At 48.5% G+C, this 23,920-nt stretch overlaps 1 pseudogene; it reads left to right on the forward strand.

Annotated features, from left to right (window-relative positions):
* Positions 1-827: 827 nt before the first annotated feature.
* On the forward strand, positions 828-16,835 carry LOC134756747 (uncharacterized; annotated as a pseudogene).
* Positions 16,836-23,920: the final 7,085 nt, after the last annotated feature.

Genomic DNA, 23,920 nt, shown 5'->3' on the forward strand with positions numbered 1-23,920 from the left:
AATTATCATGTCAACCAGCAATTCTAGCTCTGTGTATTTATCCAAAGGAATTGAAAGCACGGTGTTGAAGAGATATGTGCACTCCTACATTCCTAGCGGCATTATTCACAATGACTAAAACACGGAAGCAACCCAAGTGTCCACTGACTGATGACTAGATAAGCAAAATGTGGTATAGACATGCAACTGAATATTATTCAGCCTTTAAAAGGAAGGAAATTCTGACATATGCTACAATATGGATGAATCTTTTTTTTAATCTTTATTTTTAACAGGATATGGCTCTGTTGCCTAGGCTGAAGTGCAGTGGTACAATCACTGCTCACTACAGCCTTGACTTCTCAGGCTCAAGCAATCCTCCTACCTCAACCACCCAAGTAGCTGGGACTACAAGCACACACCACGGTCAGGCCTCTGAGCCCAAGCTAAGCCATCATATCCCCTGTGACCTGCACATATACATCTAGATGGCCTGAAGCAACTGAAGATCCATAAAAGAAGTGAAAATAGCCTTAACTGATGACATTCCACCATTGTGATTTGTTTCTGCCCCATCCTAACTGATCAATGTACTTTGTAATCTCCCCCACCCTTAAGAAGTTTCTTTGTAATTCTCCCCACCCTTGAGAATGTACTTTGTGAGATCCACCCCCTGCTCACAAAACATTGCTCCTAACTTCACCGCCTATCCCAAAACCTGTAAGAACTAATGATAATCCCACCACCCTTTGCTGACTCTCTTTTTGGACTCATCCCACTTGCACCCAGGTGAAATAAACAGCCTTGTTGCTCACACAAAGCCTGTTTGGTGGTCTCTTCACATGGACATGCGTGACATTTGGTGCCAAAGACCCGGGACAGGAGGACTCCTTCAGGAGACTGGTCCCCTGTCCTCACCCTCACTCCGTGAGGAGATCCACCTAACAACCTCGGGTCCTCAGACCAACCAGCCCAAGGAACATCTCATCAATTTCAAATCGGGTAAGCAGTCTTTTCACTCTTCTCCAATCTCTCTCGCTACCTTTCAATCTTCTCTCTCACTATCCTTCAATCTCCCTGTCCTTCCAATTCCAGTTGTTTTTCCTCTCTAGTAGAGACAAAGGAGACACATTTTATCCATGGACGCAAAACTCCGGCGCTGGTCACGGACTCGGGAAGACAGTCTTCTCTAGGTGTTTAATCACTGTGGGGATGCCTGCCTGATTATTCACCCACATTTCACTGGTGTCTGATTACCGTGGGGATGCCTGCCTTGGTCATTCACCCACATTCCCTTGGTGGCAAGTCAATTGCAGGGATGCCTGCTTTGGCTGCTCACCCACAGTGCAGCCCAGGGTTGCTCCCCACCCCCCTCTCCATGTCTCTACCCTTCTCTAAACTTACTTCCTTCATTATGGGCAACCTTTCACCCTCCATTCCCCCTTCTTCTCCCTTAGCCTGTGTTCTCAAGAACTTAAAACCTCTTCAACTCACACCTGACCTAAAACTTAAATGCCTTATTTTCTTCTGCAATACCACTTGGCCCCAGTACAAACTCGACAGTAGTTCCAAGTGGCCAGAGAATAGCACTTTCGATTTGTCTATCCTACAAGATCTAGATAATTTTTGTCGAAAAATGGGCAAATGGTCTGAGGTGCCTGACGTCCAGGCATTCTTTTACACATTGGTCCCTCCCTAGTCTCTGATCCCAATGCAACTTGTCCCAAATCTTTCTTTTTTCTCTCCTGTCTATTCCTTCAGTCTCCACCCCAAGCTCTGAGTCCTTTGAATCCTTCTTTTCTACGGACTCATCTGACCTCTCTCCTTCTCCCCAGGCTGCTCCTTGCCAGGCTGAATGAGGTCCCAATTCTTCCTCAGCCTCTGCTCCCCCATGCTACAATCTTTCTATTACCTCCCCTCCCCACATCCGGTCTGGTTTACAGTTTCATTCTCCAACCAGCTCTCCCCCACCTGCCCAACAATTTTCTCTTAGAGAGGTGGCTGGAGCTGAAGGCATAGTCAGGGTACATGTGCCTTTTTCTCTAGCAGACCTTTCCCAAATCAGCCAGCGTTTAGGCTCTTTCTCATCAGACCCCACTAAATATACACAGGAATTCCGATGTCTAACTCTGTCCTACAATTTAACCTGGAGTGACTTAAATGTCATCCTAACTTCTACCCTCTCCCCAGATGAATGGGAAAGTGTTTTTTCTCTAGCCCAATCTCACGCTGATAACTGCTGGCTTCATGAACCAGACCTCCAGGAAGGCATTAGAGCAGTTTCCCGAGAAGATCCCCAATGGAACTATCAGGCAGATTCCCCAGGTATAGCTAGGCAAGATTACATGGTTTCCTGCCTCATTGAAGGGCTTAAAAAGGCAGCTTACAAAGCTGTTAATTATGATAAACTTAAAGAAACTACCCAAGGTAAAGACAAAAACCCAGCCCAGTTCATGGCCCACTTAGCAGCAACAATTAGATGCTTTACCACCCTAGACTCAGGGGGGCCAGAAGGCTACCTTATTCTTAATATGCATTTTATCATCCAGTCAGCTCCTGACATTAGAAAAGAGCTTCAAAAATTGGAATCTGGCCCTCAAATCCCACAACAGGAATTAATCAACCTCGCCTTCAAGGTGTACAATAATAGAGAGGAGGTAGCCAGACAGCAACACATTTCTGAGTTACAGCTACTTGCCTCTGCTGTAAGACAACCCACAACCATGTCTCCAGCATATAAGAACTTCAGAACATCCAAGCCAAGGCTCCCAGGGGCTCCTTCAAAACATCCTCATGGACCTTGCTTCAAATGCCAAAAGCCTGGCCACTGGGCCTCAGAATGCCCACAGCCCAGGATTCCTCCTAAGCTGTGCCCTGTCTGTGTGGGCCCCCACTGGAGGTCGGACTGTCCAACTCAACATCGCTGCTGCTCCTAAAGCCCCTGGAGCCCAAGCCCAACATTCCTTGGCTGACTCCTTCCCAGATATCCTTGGCTTAGCAGCTGAAGACTGATGCTGCCTGATTGCCTCGGAAGCCCCCTGAACCATCACAGATGCCAAGCTTCAGGTAACTGTTACAGTGGAGGGTAAGTCTGTCCCCTGTTTAATCGATGCGGGGGCTACCCATTCCACATTACCTTCTTTTCAAGGGCCTGTTTCCCTTGCCCCCATAATTGTTGTGGGCATTGACGGCCAAGCTTCAAAGCCCCTTAAAACGCCCCCACTCTGGTGCCAACTTGGACAACATTGTTTTAAGCACTCTTTTTTAGTTATCCCCACCTTCCCAGTTCCCTTATTAAGCTGAGACATTTTAACCAAATTATCTGCTTTCCTGATTATTCCTGGACTACAGCCACATCTCATTGCCACCCTTCTTCCCAACCCAAAGCCTCCTTCGTGTCTTCCTCTTGTATCCCCTCACCTTAACCCACAAGTATGGGACACCTCCACTCCCTCCCTGGCAAATGATCACATGCCCATTGCTATCCCATTAAAACCTAATCACCCTTACCCTGCTCAATGCCTATATCCCATCCCACAACAGGCTTTAAAGGGATTAAACCTGTTATCACTCGCCTGCTACAGCATGGGCTTCTAAAACCTATAAACTCTCCTTACAATTCTTCCATTTTGCCTGTTCAAAAACTGGACAAGTCTTACAGGTTAGTTCAGGATCTGCACCTTATAAACCAAATTGTTTTGCCTATCCACCCTGTGGTGCCCAGCCCGTACACTCTTTTGTCCTCAATACCTTCCTCCACAACTCACTATTCCGTTCCTGATCTTAAAGATGCTTTTTTCACTATTCCCCTACACCCCTCATCCCAGCCTCTCTTTGCTTTTACCTGGACTGACCCTGACACCCATCAGTCCCAGCAGCTTACCTGGGCTGTACTGCCAAAATGCTTCAGAGACAGCCCTCATTACTTCAGCCAAGCTCTTTCTCATGATTTACTTTCTTTCCACCCCTCCGCTTCTCACCTTATTCAATATATTGATGACCTTCCACTTTGTAGCCCCTCCTTTGAATCTTCTCAACAAGACACCCTCCTGCTCCTTCAACATTTATTCTCCAAGGGATATTGGGTATCCCCTTCCAAAGCTCAAATTTCTTCCCCATCCATTACCTACCTCGGCATAATTCTTCATAAAAACACCGATCATATCCGACTGATCTCTCAAACCCCAACCCCTTCTACAAAACAACAACTCCTTTCCTTCCTGGGTGTGGTTGGATACTTTCGCCTTTGGATACCTGGTTTTGCCATCCTAACAAAACCATTATATAAACTCACAAAAGGAAACCTAGCTGACCCCATAGATCCTAAATCCTTTCCCCACTCCTCTTTACATCCCTTGAAGACAGCTTCAGAGACTGCTCCCATGCTAGCTCTCCCTGACCATCTCAACCCTTTTCATTACACACAGCCGAAGTGCAGGGCTGTGCAGTCGGAATTCTTACACAAGGACCAGGACTGTGCCCTATAGCCTTTTTGTCCAAACAGCTTGACCTTACTGTTTTAGGCTGGCCATCATGTCTCCATATGGTGGCCACCACCGCCCTAATACTTTTAGAGGCCCTCAAAATCACAAACTATGCTCATCTCACTCTCTACAGTTCTCATAACTTCCAAAATCTATTTTCTTCCTCACACCTGACACATATACTTTCTGCTCCCCAGCTCCTTCAGCGTACTGTCTCTTTGTTGAGTCAGTCTCCCACAGTTACTATTATTCCTGGCCTGGACTTCAATCCGGCCTCCCACATTATTCCTGATACCACACCTGACCCCCATGACTGTATCTCTCTGATACACCTGGCATTCACTCCATTTCCCCATATTTCCTTCTTTCCTTTTCCTCACCCTGATCACACCTGGTTTATTGATGGCAGTTCCACCAGGCCTAATTGCCACACACCAGCAAAGGCAGGCTATGCTATAGTATCTTCCACATCTATCATTGAGGCTACCACTCTGCCCACCTCCACTACCTCTCAGCAAGCCGAACTCATTGCCTTAACTCGAGCCCTCACTCTTGCAAAGGAATTACACATCAATATTTATACTGACTCTAAATATGCCTTCCATATCCTGCACCACCATGCTGTTATATGGTCTGAAAGAGGTTTCCTCACTACGCAAGGGTCCTCCATCATTAATGCCTCTTTAATAAAAACTCTTCTCAAGGCTGCTTTACTTCCAAAGGAAGCTGGAGTCATACACGGCAAGGGCCACCAAAAGGCATCAGATCCCATCACTCAGGGCAATGCTTATGCTGATAAGGTAGCTAAAGAAGCAGCTAGCATTCCAACTTCTGTCCCTCACAGCTAGTTTTTCCCCTTCCCATTGGTCATTCCCACCTACTCTCCCACTGAAACTTCCACCTATCCATCTCTTTCCACACAAGGCAAATGGTTCTTGGACCAAGGAAAATATCTCCTTCCAGCCTCACAAGCCCATTCTATTCTATCGTCATTTCATAACCTCTTCCATGTAGGTTACAAGCTGCTAGCCCGCCTCTTAGAGCCTCTCATTTCCTTTCCATCATGGAAATCTATCCTTAAGGAAATCACTTCTCAGTGTTCCATCTGCTATTCTACTACTCCTCAGGGATTGTTCAGTCCCCCTCCCTTCCCTACACATCCAGCTCGGGGATTTGCCCCTGCCAAGGACTGGCAAATTGACTTTACTCACATGCCCGGAGTTAAGAAACTAAAATACCTCGTGGTCTAGGTAGATACTTTCACTGGACGGGTAGAGGCCTTTCCCACAGGGTCTGAGAAGGCCACCACGGTCATTTCTTCCCTTCTGTCAGACATAATTCCTCAGTTTGGCCTTCCCACCACTATACAGTACGATAACAGACTGGCCTTTACTAGTCAAATGACCCAAGCAGTTACTCAGGCTCTTGGTATTCAATGAAACCTTCATACCCCTTACTGTCCTCAATCTTCAGGAAAGGTAGAATGGACTAATGGTCTTTTTAAAACACACACCTCACCAAGCTCGGCCTCCAACTTAACAAAAAGGACTCTGTCAAGAACAGAGCCCAAAAACTCGCCAGCCAAGCAAATAATTACACTGAACCCCATTGGACACTCTCTAATTGGATGTCCTGGGTACTCCCAATTCTTAGTCCTTTAATATCTATTTTTCTCCTTCTTTTATTCAGACCTTGTGTCTTACGTTTAGTTTCTCAATTCATATAAAACTGCATCCAGGCCATCACCAATCATTCTATACAACAAATGCTCCTTCTAACAACCCCACAATATCACCCCTTACCCCAAAATCTTTCTTCAGTTTAATCTCTCCCACTCTAGGTTCCCATGCCACCCCTAATCCTGCTCGAAGCAGCCCTGAGAAACATTGCCCATTATCTCTCCACACCACCCCCAAAAATTTTTGCCGCCTCAACACTTCACCACCATTTTGTTTCTTTTTCTTATTAATATAAGAAGACAGGAATGTCAGGCCTCTGAGCCCAAGCTAAGCCATCATATCCCCTGTGACCTGCACGTATACATCCAGATGGCCTGAAGCATCTGAAGATCCACAAAAGAAGTGAAAATAGCCTTAACTGATGACATTCCACCATTGTGATTTGTTTCTGCCCCACCCTAACTGATCAATGTACTTTGTAATCTCCCCCACCCTTAAGAAGATTCTTTGTAATTCTCCCCACCCTTGAGAATGTACTTTGTAAGATCCACCCCCTGCCCGCAAAACATTGCTCCTAACTTCACCACGTATCCCAAAACCTGTAAGAACTAACGATAATCCCACCACCCTTTGCTGACTCTCTTTTTGGACTCATCCCACCTGCACCCAGGTGAAATGAACAGCCTTGTTGCTCACATAAAGCCTGTTTGGTGGTCTTATCACACGGACATGTGTGACAACCACTATACTCAGCTAATTCTTATTTTTTTATTTTTTATGGAGACAGAGTCTCACTATATTCAAGTCCAGGCTGGTCTCAAATTCCTGGGCTCAAGCAATCCTCCTGCCCTGGCCTCCAAAAGTGCTGGGATTACAGGCATGAGCCACTGTGCCTGGCCAGCGTGGATGAATCTTGAGGACATTATGCTGAGTGAAATGATCCAGTCACAAAAGGACAGATCCTATATGATTCCACTTATATGAGGCACTCAGAATAGTCAAAATTGTAGTGACGGAAAGTAGAATGGTGGTGGCCAGGGACTGGAGGGAGGCAGGAAAGGAGAGTTACTGTTTAATGGCTGTAGAGTGTCATTTTTACAAGATGAAAAGAGTTACAGAGATGAACCCTAGTGGTGTTTGCACAACATTTTGAATGCATTAAATGCCACTGAACTGCACATGTAAAATTGGTTAAGATGGTAACTTTCATGTTATGTGTATTTACCACAATAATAATGTTTAAAACCACCGTTTGTGAATCAGACATGCCTTCTACCATAGAGCCCTAATCTAAGAGCTATTGTCAAAGATTTCCCTGAATACTGACAAGGCAGACACACCCCTTGAATTCAGAATCTCCCAGAGGCCTATAATCCAGGCTTGCCAGATGATACGGTTTGCCTGTGTCCCCACCCAAATCTCATCTTGAATTGTAGCTCCCATAATTCCCATGTGTTGTGGGAGGGGCCTGGTGGGAGATAACTGAATCATGGGGCGGTTTCCCCCATACTGTTCTCATGATAGTGAATAAGTTTCACGAGATCTGATGGTTTCATACAAGGAAACCCCTTTCACTTGGTTCTCATTCTCTCTTGCCAGCTGCCATGCAAGACTTGCCTTTCACCTTCCACCATGATTGTGAAGCCTCCTCAGCCACGTGGAACTATGAGTCCATTAAACCTCTTTTTCTTTCTAAATCACCCAGTCTTGGGTATGTCTTTATCAGCAGCATGAAGACTGACTAATACACCAGATTTCTGCCAATGAATTCACACACTGGTCAGAACATCATGTAGGGTCCCCCAGTTCCCATTGCTTTCTTTCCATGTCCTGGCCAAAAGTCACAGCCACACCTTGACTGCTCTGTGACACAGCCACCTGCAGGTTTTCTCAGCAGGCTTGAACCCAAACTTTGGCCTTGAACTTTTCCAGGCACTGATGAAGGTATCTAGCTTGTTGCTTAAAACACTGAAAGAAACTGGCCCCAGCCTTAAGCCAAATTCCTTAAATCCTCGTATAAACTCCCATACTCAGACTGCCTGGCTAGTGCTTCTTTCTTGGGAATTCCAGCCAGCCCCATCTTGGGATGGTTTGGGGGCATTCCCCACCCTCCCACCTTTGGTTGCTTCTCATTATCAAGCAGGACTCATCTAAGCCCCTCTTGAGCAATGAGACAGGCACACAGGATTCTGCAACGTTCCTGTTTTTTGGTTTTTTGTTTGTTTTTGAGATGGAGTCTCTTTCTGTTGTCGCCAGGCTGAAGTGCAGTGGCACAATCTCGGCTCACTGCAACCTCTGCCTCCCGGGTTCAAGCGATTCTCCTGCCTCAGCCTCCTGAGTAGCTGGGATTACAGGTCAGGTGCACATCACCATGGCTCGGTTAATTTTTGTATTTTTAGTAGAGACAGGGTTTTGTCATGTTGGCCAGGCTGGTCTTGAACTCCTGACCTCAGGTGATCCACCCACCTCAGCCTCCCAAAGAGCTGGGATTACAGGTGTGAGCCACCGTACCCGGCCAATGTTCCTGTTCTTTAAACAATACATTGTGGTTTGAAATACTGGGAACTATTTCATTGTTCATCATCAGAGAGTGTCCTACTAAGCTGTGGAATAGCCACACTATAGGATACACAGGAATGAAGAAGAATGAGGTGGAGCCACACAGATTCACAAAGCTTTTCAGGATTATTAGGTTGGTGCATAAGTAATTGCAGCATTACTTTAATGGCAAAAAACTGCAATTACTTTTGCACTAACCTAATATAATGTTGAGTGAAAAAACTAAGAAGCTGACAGGTAAGAACAGTGAGATACCAATCAAATACTATATTTTTCTATGGGAAACTACATATGCATGTGTGTATGTGTGTGTGCATATGTAATACATATAGAAGAAAAGGCTTATAAGGATATTAAAAAGTCATATAAGTGGTTACCAGGTTACCTCTGCTTGGGGATTGGCAGTCTAAAGGTCTTTAGCCTTATTAAAGTTGTCTATACAGGCTGAGCTCAGTGGCTTACACCTGTAATCCCAGCACTTTGGGAGGTCAAGGGGGGTGGATCTTCTGAGGTCAGGAGTTCAAGACAAGCCTGGCCAACATGGTGAAATCCCGCCTCTACTAAAAATACAAAAATTACCCGGGCGTGGTGGCGGGTGCCTGTAATCCCAGCTACTCGGGAGGATGAGGCATGAGAATTGCTTGAACCTGAGAGGCGGAGGTAGCAGTGAGCTGAGATTGTGCCACGGCACTCCAGCCTGGGCAACAGGAGTGGGATTCCATCTCAAAAAAAAAAAAAAAAAAAGTTGTCTATACATATTTTACTTCAAGGATGTATTCCAGTACTGCTGGAATAACTAGACATTTTTTAAGGAGGAAAGAGAACAGTTGGAACTTTCTAGGTGATTGGGTGATATATTGACTTGGCTGACATCCCAATTCTGCTATTTATACTATGAATCATTTGCCCTGTGGGGGGCTTCAGTTTTCTCATTGCTAAAATGGGAATAATATCCTTCCCCCAGTATTTTTGAATATCTCAATGAGATGATGTGAGACCCTTCGCAGGGCCAAAGTGCCATGTAAATATCAGCTTAGTGTCCTCTCTATGACTCCCATTGGCCCCCCTTCCTTCTCAACAACTTCTATTGACTCCTGTCCTGCTCTGAACTCTCTCCTGGACTTGCCTAACTCTCCTGCCCTCACTTTTTTACACCTCCTTGCCTTTTATGATGTTCATGAAATAGAAGGATAAAAGTAACTCTTCCTGTTGTCTGGGCAGAGCCCCTAAAGGCCTAGAGCAATTCAGAAGGTGCCAGACACACTGTTTCCTAAGTTGGGATGCAGGACCACTGCGCTACTTGAGTAAGGGTCTGTGAAATCAATCATGCCATCCTCAGTCTATCACCCACCTCCAACTCTTTGGGAGACTGAAGGGGCCTGGGGCACATGGTGAGGATTTCTCTCAAGGGAAGTGATCAATGGGCTATAGGGGATCTCAAAGAATGTGTCAGGCATCCCCTGAAATTTGAGGAACACAGGAACGGATTGACCGACCCACCCTTGGAAAGCCCCTGTGTGAGAGGGAGTGGCTGGGTGAAGAGGGGCTGTCTTAGAAGAGCCTGTGCCTCCAGGGTTTAGGGGAGCAGGGATGGGCGTGGGGGCCAGATACAGAACCTGCAGGAGCAGACTCAGAAGGGGTGAGGTGAGGGCTGATGGGAGCCAGAGAGATCTTATGTGGCCAGGCCAAGGAGGCAGCCACGTCTGTTGACTGAAGCCTCAGCAATTCGAGAGGCTTCAGAGCAACCACAGACTCCTAGGGCAGAACTAACTCTGCAATCTGCCATGTCCAAGGGCACTAATGCCAGATACAGCTGCAAAAGGTCAAGCTAGCCCTTCCTGGCCTCCCTCTCCTTTCTTCCTGTCTCCTCCACCCATGGAACAGCCTGGGGAGAAAAGGTGAACAGAGAAGTAAGAGAAGGAGACAGTTCTCTGCCCTTGCAGCTTCCCCAGCCTGAATGGGCTTGGCAGAGACATTTTCAATGGAGCAGAGCTTGAGGTTTGACATCACATGGGGCTAGATATTTTATTACATGAGAGTGGTCAGAAAAGGATGGGAGCTGCCTGGGGTTTTTCTGCGGGGCAGAATGGGTCCGAAGAATGGTTTGCTGGAGAGGATAAGGTGCTTTCTGCTTCTGTCATGTGACCAGCTTGTTTGGGAAGGTGTTCACCTGTGTTTCCTATCTGCCTACATAGATGAATATCCTAGGTTTCAACAGACATGACTGAGCCTCCACCAGGCATTAAGCCTGGGGCCTCTCTCTATCTCTTTTGGTTTCATGCTGCAGCCCAGCTTGTCTGATCTGAAACTTTCCCTTGTCCCATTTTAAGATTTGAGAATGCATGTGTCATGAAAGCTTCTCATCAGAGGCCTGGATCCTCCAGGTACCAGACCCCATGTATCCAGGTGGATCCCACTTAGGAACCCAGGCAGCCCAAGGGCTTCTGAAATAGCAACACCTGATAGCATGTCCACTGGGGGCTCAGGGACCCTGTCCCAGCCATGCTGGGCACAGCACAGAGGAGAAGCCTTCTCCTCTCCTTGAGCCTCTCTCAGTTGCTTCTGCCAGTTAGACCCCACCTGCTAAAAGACCTCAAGGCTCCTTATAATTGTCCAAGTCAGCAGATGTCTTAAAAAGGATGTGCCTCAGTCCCAAGTGTGTAGTAGTGATTTACAGAGAGCACAGGGCCACTCACCTTGCAATAAATGCTCAAGGTGGACTCTCCTTTCCTGCAGTCCTCTCCCCTCCTCCTTTCTCATATGGGTGGCAAATAAAACAATTATTTCCCCAATTCAAGGCCCAGTCCTCAATCAGCATTTCTTCCCTTCCCCTGTGGCCATCACCTCCCTGGAGCCTTGTGTTCCAGGCCCTCTCGCCTCCCTCTCACTGACCCCTGGTGCTCCAGGTGCCCAAACCTTACCTGGCACTCAAGGACAATGTGCACCTCCCCTGCAAAACTCAGTGAGCTGAACCCAGAGGCATCCTCCCTGAGAGGAGCCTGAGGTCAACACATGTTTACTGTGCCACTTCCATACGCCAGGTGTGCCCACTGACCTCAAAGAACTTATATTCTATATGCCAGGCGTGGCCACTGACCTCATGGAACTTGTATTCCATACGCCAGGTATGGCCACTGACCTCATGGCTGGGGCAGGGTCTCTGAAGGGACATGCTATCAGGTGTTGCTATTTCTGTTTGTTTTGTTTTTTGTTTTTGTTTTTGTTTATTTATTTATTTTTTGAGATGAAGTCTCGCTCTTGTCTCCCAGGCTGGAGTGCAATGGCATGATCTCGGCTCACTGCAACCTCCACCTCCTGGGTTGGAGCAATTCTTCTGCCTCAGCTTCCCAAGTAGCTGGGATTACAGGCGCCTGCCACCACGCCCGGCTACTTTTTTTTTTCTATTTTTAGTAGAGACAGGGTTTCACCATGTTGGTCAGGCTGGTCTCGAACTCCTGACCTCAGGTGATCCACCTGCCTCAGCCTCCCAAAGTGCTGGGATTACAGGCGTGAGTCACCATGCCAGGCCAGGTGTTGTTATTTCAGAAGCCCTGGGCTGCCTGGGCTCCCAGGTGGGATCTGCCTGGATACATGGGGTCTGGTACCTGAAGGATCTGGGCCTCTGATGAGAAGCTTTCATGACACATGCATTCTCAAATCTTAAAATGGGGCAAAGGAAAGTTTCTATATTCTAAGCACGGTAGAGAGGCATTCATCAAAGAATTTCACAAATGAATATAAAATGATAATACGGAAACATACCAGCAGGGGCCTCTCCTAGGCTCTCTGCACAGCTCTGTGATTAGTAGGATCTTGGGGAATTCCAGGAAAGACCAGGTGGCTGTAATGCAGAATGAAGGGAGCTTGAGGCAGGAGAGGTCAGCAGAAGCCCGCTAGGCCTTGGTAACATCTGGGCCTTTATTCTAAGAGGAAGAAGAGGCTGGTAAAGGGTTTTAAGTGGGAAAGTGACAGGACCTGCTTCATGTTTTCAAAAGCTGACAGATAGCTGCATGGAGAAGGGAAGCCTGGGAGACAAGGACAGAGCCAGGAGCCCAGTCAGGAGGCTGTCACTCTCCCAGCCAGAGCTGAAGGAGGTTCATGGTGGTGGAGAAGGAGGAAGGCAGTGGGAGGTGAGGCCAGCTGGACTTCCTGGGTTGAGTGGGGACTTAGGGAACTTTCCTGTCTCACAAGAGGATTGTAAAACGCACCAATCAGCACTCCATAAAATGCACCAATCAGCGCTCTGTAAAACACACCAATCAGCACTTTGCAGCTAAAGCACCAGTTTGGGGCCAATAAGAAAAAGGATTCTAAAAGTAGCCAATCACAGGGAGGATTGAAAAAAGGGCACTCTGATAGGACAGAAACGGAACATAGGAGGTGACAATAAGGGAATAAAAGCTGGCCACCCCAGCCAGCAGCAGCAACCCACTTGGGTCCCCTTCCATGCTGTGGAAGCTTTGTTCTTTCACTCTTCACTATAAACCTTGCTACCGCGCATTCTTTGGGTCTGTGCCATCTTTAAGATCTGTAACACTCACTGCGAAGGTCCCCGGCTTCATTCTTGAAGTCAGCGAGACCACGAACCCACCAGCAGGAACCAATTCCAGACACAGTAGGTACGGAGATGTTCAGGAAGTGAAACTGATGGGTGATGTGTCTAGGTAAGGAAAGATCTCTGACCTTTGCACTGGAATGGATGCACTTCATTCCCTGCATAGGGATCACTGGGCATGGGAATTTTGGAAGAATGCAGAGGGAAATCATCAATGCAGATGTGGACACAAGCAGCATGCAGTGCCTTTAGGACACACACTCAAGAGATGCCGGAGGGGCAGGTAGACCCATGGATCAGAATCTCACATGAGAACTCTGGGCCAGAGTGGCTCAGAGTCAGATGCAGTCACTCGAGCTGTGGCAACAGAGCCTGCTAGGGAGAGAGAACAAGGGGGAAGGGAAGGGCCTGGGGAACTCTTAATGATATTTAATAGCTGGGCAGATAAGAAAAAATCCTACAGTGCAGACAGAGGAAAAACTGATTGGAGAAGTAAAAGGTTTGTGTCAGGGAGAGAAGTATGTTTTTAAAATAGAGAATACTGCTGAAAAGTCAAGGATATGAGGCCTGGAAAATTGGGTTTTCTCAATAAATAAAAATAAAATAAAAAATTGCTGATCTTAGTGGGATCCCTCAGAGCCTCAGCTCAGTGTCCCTGGGCACCTATTTCCAATCTGGAATTTTTTTTTAAGAGACAGAGTCTCACTCTGTCATGCAGGCTGGAGTGCAGTGGCACCATCATTGCACTGCAGCCTTGAGCCTGGGCTCAAGTGATCCTCCCGCCTCAGCCTCCAGAGTAGCTGGTACTACAGGCACACACCATCATGCCTGGGTAATTAAAAAAAAAAATTTTTTTTTTTAGAGATGGGGTCTTGCTATGTTTTGCTCAAGCTGGTCTTGAACTCCTGGTCTCATGTGACCCTCCCACCTTGGCCTCCCAAAGTGCTGGGATTATAGGCATGAGCCAATGTGCCCAGCCACCACTCTGGTGTGTCTGGAATTGGTGGGTTCTTGGTCTCACTGACTTCAAGAATGAAGCCGCGGACCCTCGCGGTGAGTGTTACAGTTCTTAAAGGCGGTGGGTCCGGAGTTTGTTCCTTCTGATGTTCGGATGTGTTCGGAGTTTCTTCCTTCTGGTGGGTTCATGGTCTCGCTGACTCAGGAGTGAAGCTGCAGACCTTTGCAGTGAGTGTTACAGCTCTTAAGGCAGCACGTCTGGAGTTGTTCCTTCCTCCCGGTGGGTTCCTGGTCTTGCTGGCTTCAGGAGTGAAGCTGCAGACCTTCATGGTGAGTGTTACAGCTCATAAAGGCAGTGTGGACCCAAAGAGTAAGCAGTAGCAAGATTTATTGCAAAGAGCAAAAGAACAAAGCTTCCACAGTGTGGAAAGGGACCCCAGCAGGTTGCCACTGCTGGCTCGGGCAGCCTGCTTTTATTCTCTTATCTGGCCCCACCCACATCCTGCTGATTGGTCCATTTTACAGAGAGCTGACTGGCCTATTTTATAGAGAGCTGATTGGTCTGTTTTGACAGGGTGCTGATTGGTGCGTTTACAATCCCTGAGCTAGACACAAAAGTTCTCCACGTCCCCACTAGATTAGCTACATACAGAGTGTCAATTCGTGTATTTACAAACCCTGAGCTAGATACAGAGTGCTGATTGGTGCATTTACAAACCTTGAGCTAGATACAGAGTGCTGATTGGTGCCTTCACAATCCCTTAGCTAGACATAAAGGTTCTCCAAGTCCCCACCAGATTAACTAGATACAGAGTGCCGACTGGTGCATTCACAAACCCTGAGCTAGACACAGGGTGCTGATTGGTGTGTTTACAAACCTTGAGCTAGATATAGAGTGCTGATTGGTGTTTTTACAATCCCTTAGCTAGACATAAATATTCTCCAAGTCCCCACCAGACTCAGGAGCCCAGCTGGCTTCACCCAGTGGATCCTGCACCGGGGCCGCAGGTGGAGCTGCCTGCCAGTCCCGCGCCGTGTGCCCACACTCCTCAGCCCTTGGGCGGTCAATGGGACTGGGTGCCATGGAGCAAGGGGTGGCGCTCGTTGGGGAGGCTCGGGCCACACAGGAGCCCATGGTGGGGGAGTGGCGAGGCTCAGGCATGGCGGGCTGCATGTCCCGAGCCCTGCCCTGCAGGGAAGAAGCTAAGGCCCGGCGAGAAATTGAGCACAGCAGCTGCTGGCCCAGGTGCTAAGCCCCTCACTGCCCGGGGCCAGCGGGGCCCGCCAAGCCCACGCCCACCCAGAATTCTAGCTGGCCCACAAGTGCCACGCAGCCGGGTTCCCGCCCATGCCTCTCCCTCCACACCTCCCTGCAGGCTGAGGGAGCCAGCTCTGGCCTCGGCCATCCCAGGAAGGGGCTCTCACAGTGCAGCGGCAGGCTGAAGGGCTCCTCAAGCGTGGCCAGAGTGGGCACCAAGGCCAAGGAGGTGCCAAGAATGAGCGAGGGCTGCCAGGGCTGCCAGCACGCTGTCACCTCTCACTGGGACTTTTATTTGTCCATCAGTAAAGAGGAAGAGATCATCATCAAGTTCCCTCCCCTGCTGAGCATCATTCCAGAGCACCATCATGGAGGAGACGTCCCTGCCCCTGTCTTCACTTATATCCTCCCTGGGCCCCTGTCTTCACTTATATCTCACCACATCCCATGGGCATGTTTTGGGGTCACACCCCCTAAGCCACAGGGCCCATGTGTGGGTGGAAGGAAATTCCTATTCATTCAACATTCTGTGAGTGTTGGGCCTTCAGTGAGCCAAACCCATTTTAGGTGTTATGTGGAAGACAAAAAAGAGACAAGATGTGGTCCCTGCCCTCAAGGATCTCATCATCTCTGGAGAGATAAGATGAACATACTCAGAAAATAATGAAGTCTAGAAACATAACAGGAAAGTGCATGGAAATGTACACAGAGGCACCAAGTGCAAGTGGGACTCTGGGGGCAGCTGCCTGGGGAGGGGAGATTGGAGGAGGCCTTGAAAGGGTGATGTGCCCTTGCTGGAGGAGCTGGGGCAGCGGCATGGAGCTCAGGTATGACAAGATGGGTATGGGGTTGGCCTGGCATGTCTGACCAGGTGGGGTGGGGCTTCCCAGAGACGGGGTGACACAGGTGTGGCTGCTTCATTCCATCCAGGCCCACAGACCTGGGCCCAGGACCAGCCAGCACCACAGGTCCAAAGCCACATTGGACAGATGTCATCCTGTAGGAACATGTTCCCCGAGGAGGGTCCCTTCAGCCCTGACTAGCATGCCTGGATACACAGACACACAGTACATCCTGGCCAGGGCGGGGGCTGTGGGAAGGATCCAAGCATTGCACTGCAGCTCTTATCGCACCTCACCCTTCTCCATCCCCGCAACCAAATCGATAAAGGGTCATCTCCTACCTGAACCGTTCACAAGCTCCTTTCTCCCTCTTCCTGTCACCCTCACAGCTGGCCTCTTGCTCTCCTCGCTGGCATGATGGGTGCCGTTGGGCTTCTCCCTGGGCTCTGCCAGCTGGACCTTCAGCCTGGGACAAGCCTTTCTGGGCAGTTCATCCCTGAGAACACTGTGGTGGCCACATGAGGGAGGCAGATCCTCCCCTGCCCTGGCTCCCGCCCACATCCCAGCAGGTTCCTCCTCCTGCACTCTTCATTGGCTTCTTCCCTTCCTCCCCTCATCACCGGGCTTCTCCTCAGTGCTGTCAGCTTGGGCCTCTTCCCTTCACCCATGATGCCTGTGGCCTTCTGGAAGGGTCACATGCCCCTCTCCCAGACCCTCAGGGCCCTCCATCCTGAGCCCAAGCCCTCCCTCTAGCCTTAACCTGAAAGATTCCCTCAGAGCCCGCCACATAGTTCTAGGGCCACGCTGCCTCTGTGTCTTCGTTCCAGCTATACCTTCAGCCTGGAAGGCCTTCCTCCTGCCTTCACCTGATAAGTCCCTTCCTGCCCTCCAGATTCACCTCGAACCCCACCTGTCTCAGAGCAAAATGCACATAAGGGTGCACTTTGGAGTCAGAGACCTTGGCCCTTAATTCCTGCTTGGCTACTTTCCAACCATGTGGCCCTGGGCAAGTCACTTCACATCCTTCTGAGTCTGTTCAATGAATAATAAACTTTCCCAGTTCATGAGAGGAGGGGACGATCCCTAGCTCAGAGGTGAGAATGGAATGAATCAGGTATATGGAGTGCTCAGCACACACCTGCTCCTGGTCTGTCCTCAGGAGTGCCTGTCATTGGGGTGTGTTTCTGGTCCCCTCTCACCAACTGTGGAGCTTCAGAACATTCTGAGTCTCTCTGACAGCGCCCAAATTGGACGTTCTTTAGAGGTGGCAAACTCGTCTCAATTAGAACTCTTCTTTGCACCCCCTTTTGGTCTTATACAAAATGTTTTTGTTGAATGGAAATAAGGATTCACCTGTCCTGAAAAGAACAAACACTTCCTGTGGCTGGAAGTGCCCAAAGCCAACAAACGCCTCCCTGCCAGCACCTGCCTTCCGACCCTGAGGCCAGCCCAGCACCTCACCTCACACCTCACCCCTGTGTGTTAGACCACTTTGGCCTTTTTCTGGTTCCTCCTGTGCCTCCAGCAGAGTGACCTTGGACAGGGAAAGGCCTGGCTGAGCAGAGATGACCCCCAATAACAGCCAAAGAAGAAGCTGTGCTCGTGCAACTGACAGATCCTGCCCACCAGCCAGGCTGCTCCTCACAGACCTTCTTCTCATGCTGTGCAAACAGAATGAATGGTGCCAAAGGCCAGGTGGAGTTACACTATTGGCATGGGAAGAGGCCTAAGGTGTTCGTATTTTTGTAGGCACAGAACAAAAACTTTGAAAGGATATCCTCCCACTTCCTCCTCCTCCTCCTCCTCTTCCTCTCCTCCTCCTCTTCCTCTTTCTTCTCCCCTCCTCCTCCCCCTCCCCCTCCTCCCTCTCCTCCTCCCCTTCCTTCTCCTCTTTCTCCCCCTCCTCCCCTTCCCCCTCCTCTTCATCCCACTTCCCCTTCTCCCTCCTCCTCCTCTTTCTTCTCCTCCTCCTCCTCCTCCTCCTTCTTCTTCCTCTTCTTCTTCTTCTTCGATTTTCCTGCTTTAGCTCCATTTTTCAGGAAATTACATTTCCCATTCTATTTGTGGGCAGGGTGTGTAGCTCACCCTTCCCGCAAGGGGGAACATTTTTCTGGCTTTGTTGATTTCTGTATTATTTCTATTTTTTCAAAGAGATGAAGTGTTTTTTTTTAAACAAGTAAAGAAAAAACAAAACGTTGAATGAATAAATAAGTAAATAAATACATGGCTTTAGCCCACGCTCTCCCTTTTCAAGAATTTGCTCTTCCACAAATCCACCTTCCCCCAGGGACTTACTCAGTTTAAGCAGTCAGTGATCTTCCAACTAGTCCCCTTGGGATAGAAAACTGAAGAATTGAGGCCCTGTGGGGGTGGCTGTGGAAATCACACAGCCAGGGCTGTCCCAGTTCCCTGCCATCACTATGACTAAGGCAATGCCTGCTGGCCAGTATCCAGCCAAAATCCCTCCAAGGATGGGGAGGGAAGCCTCTCTTTCCAGCACACCCAGAGTGGCCCTGATTGGCTAGGCCAGGGGCACTGGATCAGCATCTCCCAGGCTCAGAGAGTTTCCTTCCTAAGGCCCCAGGGTCTCTCTCCCACCAGCTGACCTCAGAGGATTTGCCTTCATCTCTTAGAGATGTGAGAAATCATGGTCCCCAGCAAGCAGGAGGCAGGTTCCTGAGGCTGCTCAGGGCCACTGCACAGCTGACACCTCCTTCCCAGCAGCCTTCCAGCTCCACCTGCAAAGGAACATGTGAGAACGGGGTCCAAACTGTCCCATCATGCCTGTCCTTCCCCCAGGACAGTAGATGTCTACTCACAGAAGTCCACACAACTCAAAGCAAAGGGAACCCACTCAGGGCGGTGAGCAGAGTCTCTCCTTATCCAGCCCTCTTCCTAAGAGAAGAACTAAATGACCAGGCAAATCATAGGTGTCACCACACACAGTGACAAGGGGAGCTCTTGTCCAGCTGGATTGGGCCTCACTTGAAGGCTTATTGGGGAATTAGTTAATCAGCAGTCCAGCAGCCTCCCGGAGCCCCCAGACAAATGGAAGGACATTTTTGGGGTTCATCTCCCAGCCCCCTTTCCTGCCCTCTACCCAACCATGCCCTTATGCCTCATACTCCAGTTAGACTAAATGCACCCAGCACTCATCATTTATGAGCCTTTGCATACGGTATTTTCTCAGCAGAGACCACCCCCTTCCCTCCCTCCTCCCCCGCCTGGATAACTCTTACTTCAAATGCAATCCGTGCCCCTGGAAAACCACCCTGCCATTTCCCCTAATCTCCTTGGTGTCCCTCCTCTGGCCAGGCCCACTGGCACCCTGTGCCCCCAGAATAGCCCTAATCCTCAGTCTTTTGTGGATCATAGGTCTGTCTTTGTATAGATGCAGGAGTCCTTGAGAACTTTGCCTTTCTATAGCCCCAGTTGCCAGCACATAGCAGCACAGCACTGAGTAGCTGCTCAATAAAAATGTGTTGAAATAAATAAAGCCATGAATTAGAATGTAGATTAAGACCTAGAGGCCAGGAGAGGTGGTTCATACTTAGAATCCCAACATTTTGGGAGGCCGAGGCAGGAGAATTGCTTGAGAACAGGAGTCCAAGACTAGCCTGGGCAATATGGCGAGACCCCATCTCTACAAAAAAAAAAAAAAAAATAGTCGGACTGTGTGCCTGTGGTCCCATCTACTTAGGAGGCTGAAGTGGAAGGATCCCTTGAGCCTGGGAGGTAGTGAGCCATGATCCTGCCACTGCACTCCCGCCTGGGTGACAAAAAGACCCTGTCTCAAAAAATGTTTAAAATTTAAAAAATTTAAGAAGACCTAGAATTTAAACTCCTCCCATTGGTACAAGGAAGGAGTAAAATGAAGGCTCCTTCTCAAGACATCCCAAACTACATCTGAGAGTCTGTTCTGCCTGCTGGCCAGGCCCCAGACCTCCACCTTCTGACTCTATCCTCTCCTTGCCCTTTGCCTCCATGAAGCTCTTTGTAACCACCCTGGTGTCTGAACCCCCAAGCCCCTGCTGCCTGAGCTCTTCACCTGCCACTCAATTGGTCCTGCTTTGGTTCCTAATTAGATGTGGGCCTGATTCTTCTCCCTACCCAGGGCTGAAAGCTCCAAAAAGGCAGCCAGCCTGGCTTCTGCTCCTTTGCCTCTCCCAAAGGAGAGGTGCAGGGTATGGCCCAAAGTCTGCATTTCATAAATTAGCAAAATGGCTGAGTGAATTGATGAATGGCTTAATTTCCAAGGAGGGTTTCACATTATTATTTCACATTATTACACAGCTCCCTACATCCCTGTGGGACTCGGTGAATCTCTTGTGCCTTCTCCAAAGAACGTGTGCTATGGCACATGGCACATGTAGGCGTATTCACACACTCCTCCCAGTGTGCACAAGACCCTTTGGGTCCCCTACTACCCCACACCTTCTGAGTGCCCGCTGCTCCCACCCCAGGTTCACATGTTTCTTTCCCAGCCCTACTGTAGAAGAAAGAGCTCAGGGGCTGAGGGCAGGAGCCTGATGTCACCTCAGCTTTGGTCCTGACTTGCTGGGAGGTTTGCCCTCTATATGCCTCACCTTTCTGTATCTATGTATTTTCTTTCTTTCTTTCTTTTTTTTTTTTTTTGAGACAGGGTCTTGCTCTGTCACCCAGGCTGGAGTGCAGTGGCACGATCATGGCTCACTGCAGTCTTGACCTCCTGGGCTCAAGTGATCTGTCATCTTGCTTCAGCTTCCTATGCAGCTGGGACCACTACCACACTTGGTTAATTTTTTTGTACAGGCAGGGTTTCACCATGTTGCCCAGGCTGGTCTCGAACTCCTGGGCTCAAGCGATCCACTCGCCTCTGAAAGTGCTGGGATTATAGGTGTGAGCCACCACACCTGGCCCAGCATCAAAACATTAGGCAAATTACTCCCTGCATTCGTTTACCGCATTTGGCCAGCTAGCTGGTTGAAAGGCCCATTCTTGCTCCAAAAGTCTATAATTCTGTGGATCCCATGATACTTTTATAATTTTGTGATAAGCAACTACATTTTTACCCTGTCATTGCACGTTTTATATCTGAAAGTGCACAAAAAGATTTTTATGTTCACTACTTTGCAAACAGATAAGCAAACAGAGTCATTGAGAAGGAAAGTTGGAAGTTACTCAGGAAGCTAGAGGCTAAGGAAAGACTGAAGCAAGTAGGTAAGTACCCTGGCCAGGGTAGGGGATCGGATTCCATCGAAAGCCTTCTTTGACACAGTATTCCAGGTTCATTTGCTTTCTCCACTTACCAAAAACAAACAAACAAACAAAAACCCACTAGTGCAAGACTCAGGCCAGCTCCCTCTGGCTCTTCAGAAAATGTGGTTGTTTTCTTGAATTTGGCCCTGGCTACAGCAATGACTTGAGAACGTCTGGAGAGACCTGGGTAAAAGCTGGGTGGGTAAGTTACCAGGCTCTGCCCAGACTCAGTCTCCCAGCACTACGGGCGCAGAACTGGGCTCTGAAGGCAGATGTGAGTGTCACGGTGTCTTCAGTGAGCCTGGGCTGTCAGCTCATGAAAAATTTAAAAAAGATTTTGAATTAGTTGGCATTTTTTAATGGGATGATTTTATATTTTAAAATGCAGCTTTCTGGCATATTTTGAAAATATGAGGCTGGGTGCCGTGGGTCACGCCTGCCACCCCAGCACTTTGGCAGGCAGAGACAGGAGGATTGCTGGAGTCTAGGAGTTCCAGATCAGCCTGGGCAACAAAGCAAGGCCCTGTATCTGCCCAAAAGGAAAGAAAGAAAGAGAGAGACAGAGAGAGAGAGAGAGGAAGGGAGGGAGGGAGGGAGAGAGGGAGGGAGGGAGGGAGGGAGGGAAGGAAGGAAGGAAGGAAGGAAGGAAGGAAGGAAGGAAGGAAGGAAGGAAGGAAGGAAGGAAGGAAAAGAAAGAAAGAGCAAGAAAGAAGAAAGAAAGGAAAGAAACTACCTTGCTAAGTAGTGAGCCCTCTGTCACTGGAGAAATGCAAGCAGAGACTGGAGATCACTGAACTACACCAAAGGGATAACTGTATCAAACACTTCTTAGGTCTCTTTCACCTGTGATATTCTATGATTCAAATAGTTTAACTTCAAGGGCTCCCAGGGGGACTGAGTGGGGAGAGATGGAATGTGAGGTGCAGTGGATGAGATAAGGAGAGAACAAAGGAATGAAGTGGTGAGCTCAGCACTGTAGCTCTCAGTGTGCAGAAAAGTAAGTCAGGTTTGAGGTCAGGTCAAGGGAAACCAACAGTACATTTACATAAATGTGCTCTAAAGTTCACATTTGCTAATCTATGGGAATAGATAGATACACCGAGATAATCAACTCAGTTTGAGGCTTCTTGGAATCTTTATGCTGCTCATCACCCTGAAAGAACGAGACAGACCAGAGCAAAGTCATCTATGTGGTTACAGTGGTATTTTCCCAACTACAGGTTAGAAGTCATGAAATCAGTTTCGTTGGTTGTAACTAGCATTTAAAAAAAAAGGAAAATACCAGAGCGCATCACAAGTGATTAAATGACCAATTGTTTCATTAAAGTTTTGTTCCAATACTATGTAAGTCTATATATCATATATGTGTGTGCACCAAATTACGATGTAAAATTGGTGAAAAAGAGTTTGAAAGCCACTAGGTCAGAGACAGAGTGGGGGCAACCCTGCTCTGTGAGCCAAATCCTGTCTCAGATTAATTTTATCTGGCCAGGGGTGGAGCAAGATGGCAACCAGGTGCAATCCTGATGGGAGCAAGGTGACAACCAGGCCTGGGACCAAGCTCTGATGGGCTTCATTCCTGAGTCGAAGAGGCCACAGCAGAGTACACAGGCAGATTCCAGACTTTCCTCCGGAAGCTGCTATCCGTCTTCTCAAATGAGGTCCGTGTGTCCCGCCATTCGCAGACATACCTCCCCACCGTGACCACCACCATCCTGACACTTGCATATTGGCCACACTCCTCACCCTACCCCAGGAGGAAGCCAGGAACTTCTGCATGCATCATGTCTTTGGAGTCCACCCCATGGCCAGTCCTGTTCCCTCCATCCCTCCACCTCAGCCCCTTAGTGCCTCTTCCATAAGATTGCCTGGGGTATGGCAATGAATTAGTGGCATAGTCTGTATTCCCTGTCTCCATATTCCTGAATTGCCTAACTTATTGAATAGGTTTCTTTAATATCATCTGCAGACTGAAGGAACTGACAAAAAATGATGGTGTGGCTTTTGACAGTTGCTATGAATGAGCTGCCTACAATTCTATCTAAGGCTGGCTCTCCATTGGAGCACAGGATTCTGTACTCTCACTTTCTTTTTTTTCCTTTAAATTAGAGATGGGGTCTCTCTGTGTTGCCCAGGCTGGTCTTGAACTCCTGAGCTCAAATGATCCTCCCACCTTGGCCTCCCAAAGTGCTAGGATCACAGGTGTGAGCCTCCACACCCGGCCCAACTCTCACTTTCCTGACACATCAATGATCCCCTCTCAATTATGCCCTCTGGCCTACCAACATGATATAATTTTTCCCAATGTCGAAAATCAAAACATAACTTCTCTTGACCTCATAGCCCCCTCTAGCTTCAATCCTATTTTT

Source organism: Gorilla gorilla, chromosome 12 (genome assembly GCF_029281585.2).
Source record: "Gorilla gorilla gorilla isolate KB3781 chromosome 12, NHGRI_mGorGor1-v2.1_pri, whole genome shotgun sequence".
Taxonomy (NCBI): Eukaryota; Metazoa; Chordata; class Mammalia; order Primates; family Hominidae; genus Gorilla; species Gorilla gorilla.